The sequence below is a fragment of the Fragaria vesca genome, linkage group LG4 (genome assembly GCF_000184155.1).
Source record: "Fragaria vesca subsp. vesca linkage group LG4, FraVesHawaii_1.0, whole genome shotgun sequence".
Taxonomy (NCBI): domain Eukaryota; kingdom Viridiplantae; phylum Streptophyta; class Magnoliopsida; order Rosales; family Rosaceae; genus Fragaria; species Fragaria vesca.
The window spans coordinates 19572689-19578688 of record NC_020494.1 but is presented as its reverse complement, the minus strand read 5'-3'; positions in this window follow the sequence as shown (position 1 = coordinate 19578688).

Here is a 6000-nt window from a genome sequence, read left to right as displayed (position 1 = left end):
GCTCTTTGGTCTAGTTCCTCCACTCGGGTCTCCATGCCACTCACGAACCCCTCCACCTCGGACAGTCGTGAGTCGATATCGGCTATGACATCCTTCAAGTGTTTCTTCTTCGAAACCTCCGGCTCGCTTGCCTCTTCGCGTCCGACTAGTTGCTCAACCACATGAGGAGTGCCGGCAGCCAATGCTGATTCCCCAGCATCGTGTTGCTCTCCCTCAACTAGCGTCACCTTGGATCCTCCCCTTGCCATGTTGCTTTGCTTGCCAATCTTAGTTTGAGCCGAACCTGGCTCTGATACCAACTGTCACGGGCTTATCTTTTCCTTAAAGCTCTCGTGCGGCCTTAGCTTCTCCTTGCGCTAAATCAGCCTAACTAGCACACAACACTTGGCTAGAACTCGAAAGAGTTTAAGAAGGGAAACTTGTATTGATTGTATGAAAGCTTTACAATGCTTGAATGCTTGCTTGCTTGATTCCCCAAATGAGGGGTGGTGCCTCCTATTTATAGGCAACCATGCCCCTTGGGAAAATTCTAGAGAACTCTACATATTTACAAGCCTAGATGGTTCTAGATACAACTTGGATACACTTGGATACACCTAGAGACTTCTAGATACGTCTTGATACTCCGATACTCCGTATCCTTCTAGAGCCTTCCGTATCCTTCCTTGATACTTGTAGAGTATCCTAGAACATTCTGGATACGTCTACAATGCTCCCTTCCAAAAAGTATCCAATGAGGCTCCGGACCCTTCTAGACCAAGGCCAAAACTTGCAGGGTGTGACAACTGTCCCCTAATACCAAGCCGTTGGCATATTTCGTCTTGAATAATGAACAGGGCAGTCTCATAAGGTCAGTGACATGTGATGGAGTATTTCCATCTTGGCTGGCTTTGACGAGGAGAAGGTAGTCCTTTCTGGTAGCACCGGAGCCGAAGACGTGAGCGTATAAAAGGAGATGACCAGTGTTGCGGGGGTGGAAGTTCCGATGGATCCTCCAAAATCCAGGGTTGGTGTTGAGGAGAGCATTCCATGAGTTGCTAACGCACTGAAAGTGCACCAGAGACGCTCGCGGTATCCTTGGGAGTATTTCGAAGCATATGATTTCTGTTGGCAGGTTGGAATCATCATCAGGCTTTTCCATGTTCTTGCGCAACTAGCTAGCTAGGGTTTTTCTATTTGATCAATGATTTTTAGAGAAAAATATTCTAAGCGGTGTTTTATAGAAAAGTAAACTATGTACGTAACCGAACTCTAATACAACGACAGAAACTATGATCGATCGTCCTTCGAGTATCTACCATAGCGGATTGGTTTGTCAAATTTATTTGTTGTAAGGAAACCTATAGCTATTACAAAAAGGAATAATAATAAAACTAGCGAGACAAGGAAACCTAGCTAGTAAAAAAAAATCAAAAACAGAAGAAAAAAATTCAGTTTATCTCTCAAATCTTTGGTGTCAAAATCAGTTTAGTAATGCCAAAATCAGTTCACTTCATTTGGAAGTCTTACCCGCTCATATTACTACCAAAAATGAGATTTGGATTGCAATTTTGTTTTCGCTATGCACTGATGAGATGCACAAGTAACAAATAAAAGACTGAACGGATGCAATCTAAAAGGACCAAGTTTTCATCTAAACGATGTAGAACTCCAAACCTATAAACATGTTAATTTAGTGGAGGCCCCCATTATTACTTTGTGCATCATTTTCTGTTTATATCAGTTAGGTGGTATATAAGAGTTATTGAGGCTAGACAAAAAGATTTCCTTTCCTAGTTAACATTTTAGATCTGGTTTCTATCTATGAGATGTATTATTGCTTGAATATTTTATTATTGAACTCTTTGATAATGCTCATAAATCATAATAGTATTAGTATTAGTATTACTTCTGGTGTGACTAAGCTTGTACAAACTTAAATATAAACCTTGATCTGTCGTCAAAGATCGAGTAAAATTATTGATAGCTACATGAAGTTGTGAATCCAACATGGGACGTAGCCAATTTCATTTTCAAATTTTTTTTTCTGTCTCGGCACTCATGCATATTCTAGCCTTAAATATGCAAGGAGCTTGTAATGCATATGCATGTGCCCAAGCAAAGCTCTACTTGCAAAAATAATAAGCAAAAAAATCAATTGTGGTGTTTCTGATCTTCCTTGCATTCTCTATGTTCTCCAGCTTAAGCTTTTTCTGTTCAAAACAAAGCTTAATCATTCCATTTTGGCCACTATCCTTCTTCTGCCATTGGCCCCATTACTTAGCTAGTCCATTGGTATGTGAAAGCTAGTCCATTTTTCCCTCTGATACCACAATCCTTAGCTTGCAAGGCTCTGTATCTTTTGCTGAAAATGGTATGTAATAGCTAGGAAAAAGGATTCATCATTTCAAATTTTAACCTACTTTGGGCTCTGCTGGTTCACAGCTAGCTAGCCCTGATTTATTCATAATGCATTGGTGATGGTACTCAACTACTTTCCAAGACAAAAACTCCTTAGCTCTTGAAATTGTATGTGACCTCTTCCCTGATAGTTTGACTGAGTTTACTGTACCAGAAATTATTACAGTATCCCAAAATAGGAAGGCAGTAGCTTATGAAAGCCAAAGCTAAAACAACTAGGTTGACATGGAAGTGGAAAAAGCAAATTTGAATGAAGCTGATTTTTGATACCCTCTTCTGTATTGTCATTATTTACTGGCAGAGATAGTATTGAACACACAACTGTAACCACATCATCCTCCACAACCCAAAAGAACTACTGTACTATTCTTGCTTCTTAGGTCCCTGCCTTTCTCTTATTTTGAATTTGCAACAGGCATATATTAACCCATCAAGCTCAAATATTGTGATTAAAACACTAATTAGAACCTAGTCAAACATGTTTCTAAGTTTGTATTACAGTTTCAAGCAGCAGGTGATGCTAATTTATCTAATTCAAAGAGAAGTAACTTCTCATATCAACTTAATTAACTAAAAGATTACTGGATTATATGTATGTTATCTTTGATCCCGAATTACGAGAACCGAATTGCTAACTAAAACATGAGATTAATTTCAGTGCTATATATAGATTGGGGACTTCATGGTAAACCAGTTATGATGCCTGAAGTGATATATATATTCTGGGAACCAAGAACTTGATAAGAACACAAGTCGATGTCGATCAACACTGAAATTAAACACTGGAAGTTGAAAGCTCTAGCTTCATCAGCCTATAACTTCATCCATTAGCTAGCTACCATTTAAAAAAAAAAAATCAACACTACATCAGATCAGACTGTTAGTTATAACATGAATTGAAAACATCACTCTTAAAAATAACCAGTTAATTAACCTAGACAGCTAGCTAGCTCATAATAAAACCTCTCGATCTCAAGCATCACCCCCCAAATCCAGCAACACACGAGGCTGCCACAAGCCAAATCAAGCGGCTGCAGACGACGAGGAGCGGCATAATACTGAGAACGGCGGCGAACACGTAGCCTGTGGAGACAACCGTGACGAACGCCGTGAAGAACCTCGCATCCATGTGACCTCTCAGAGCAAAAGTATAGGATGCTGCGGGGAATGCAAAGAAGTTGTCGACTGCAAGCATCAAGAGATGACTGTCCGATGGGTAGACGTAGTTCTTGAATAAAAAAAAGATCACAGAAAAATTGTTCGTGCACCAAAACATGATGCCGAACAGAAGCACTTAGTGAGTGGATGAGAAAAGAACCGAGTCATGGTTTGTTTCGGATCTGTGAGAGAGAGAGAGAGAGAGAGAGATGAGATGAGAGAGCAAACTTTGATTCAAGGGAGGAGGCAGCTTTAGGGTTTCTCAGCAATAATGTGATACAGGCGTTCTATTTATACCGGAGAAACCAGCTAGCTAGGGTTAATAGAAACTAGACACCCCACTAATAAGTTGACACGTGTCCCCGATCATCCTACCTACCTACATCTAATTCATTATACCGTTTTTGAGCCGCTTCTCATTTACAAAAATTGTCTTAATTAGATATCGTCATAATTAAGAGGGGAAACAAATTAGGCAGTCTTGGTATGCTTGGGGACTTCACTAATTAACTACGTACTAAACTCGCCTAATTACGGGGACGTTTTAGTAGTAAGGATGAGATGTCTCATACATGAAGATCTATAGTTTAGAACCTTATGAATTGAAGTGGAGATTGTGATTATGGGCACCAAAAAGCTCTGTGGAGACTGATCTCATGTGTGTGTGTATATATATATATATAGATCAAATCAAGAATTAACATATGCGGCCGGTGACTTCAAAACAAATTTCTTCTATCTTTTTCGCTCCTATATATATCTGGATACGTCGAGTTATCAATTTTTTTGAAAAGATCATTTTAGTAAAGGGTAATTTGGCCTATCGTTGAGGTGATGATCGATGACAATGATGTTGATGAACATAATTGCGAATTCGGAATTCGCAAGCACCTCGATCACTTGTTCATGTTTTTTCACAATTAAATGCTCTTGATAGTTTAGTGTCTCTTTATCATTGAACTCTTTGATAATGCTCATAATAGTATTACTGTATTAGTATTACTTCTGGTGTTGATGATAAGCTTGTACTAACCTAAATACAAACCTTGATCTGTCTTCAAATTAAGAGTACAATTATCGATAGCTACATGAAGTTGTGAATCCAATATGGTGTTTCTCTTCCTTGCATTCTCTACTGTTCTCCAGCCTTTGTTGGCTCTCCATTTCAACACTTTTTTTGGCAGAGTGATCCACTTATACTGTCCTCATGGACAAGTCTCTGATGCCCAAGTTCTTCATCTAGCCATCAACATACTTATCATGTGAAATGACAGACTTCTCCAAGGAAAGTAATAGCAGGTTGTGAAATTTTGATCAGTACAAGAAGTAAGCTAGCTAGGTGCAAAATTTTCAATTACAAACAAATGCTTATTCCATTTTGGCCTCTATCCTTCTTCTGCAGTTGTCCCCAATATTACTTGCAATCAAAATGGTAAATATTTTTCCCTCTTATACCACAATCCTTTCCTTAGCTTGCAAGGCTATATATATTTGGTCTTTTGCTGAAAATCAGCTGCATTCAAAATTGCTTTTTCCTGCATTCTAATCTGCTATCCCTGACTTATTCATAATTCATTGGTGTTGGTCCTCCACTACTTTCCAACACAAAATCTCCTTGTCTATCTTGAAATTGCATGTGACCTCTTCCCAGCTGATAGTTTGACTGAGTTTACCACTGTACCCAAAATTATTACAGTAGAGCCCAAAATAGGAAGACAATAGCCTAGGAAAACCAAAGTTAAAACAGCAAGGTTAACATTGAAATGGAAAAAGCAAATTTGAATGCAATTGTCATTTACATCTGTAACCACATCATCCTCCACAACCCAAAAGAACTACTGTACTATTCTTGCTTATTCAGGTCCCTGCGTTTCTGTTATTTTGAATTTGCAACAGGCCTATATATATTGTAATATAGATCCATCAAGCTTGAATATTGTGATTAAAAAGATGAGATTTCAGTGTTATATATATTCTGGGAACCAAGAACTTGATATAAACAATAGCAACTGTAAAAGTCATTCCGTTTCATGGATTAGAAGTAAGAACAAAAGAGTATTACACACTGAAAGTTGAAAGATTTTCATAGCTCTTCAGCAGCCTAACTTCATCCATTAATTAGCTACCAATAGTTCCAAATTAACTTTCATTTCCACTAACTCATACACCCAAAATCAACTCAACGTCAGACTAGTCTAATAGCATGAATAACCATCAGATCCGGCCACTCTTAAAAAGTTAAAATGACCAACCTAGCTAGCTAGTTAAGAAAACCCCTAAGCCTCTGCTTCTTATCCTCTCAAGCATCACAATCACAGCTGAATCTCACCACCCCGAAGGCGACTATGAGCAAGCGACCGTAGACGAGGAGGGGTGACATAGTGAAAAGGGCGACGAGCACGTAGACGGTGGAACAAAGAGAGACGAAATCGTAGAATAAGC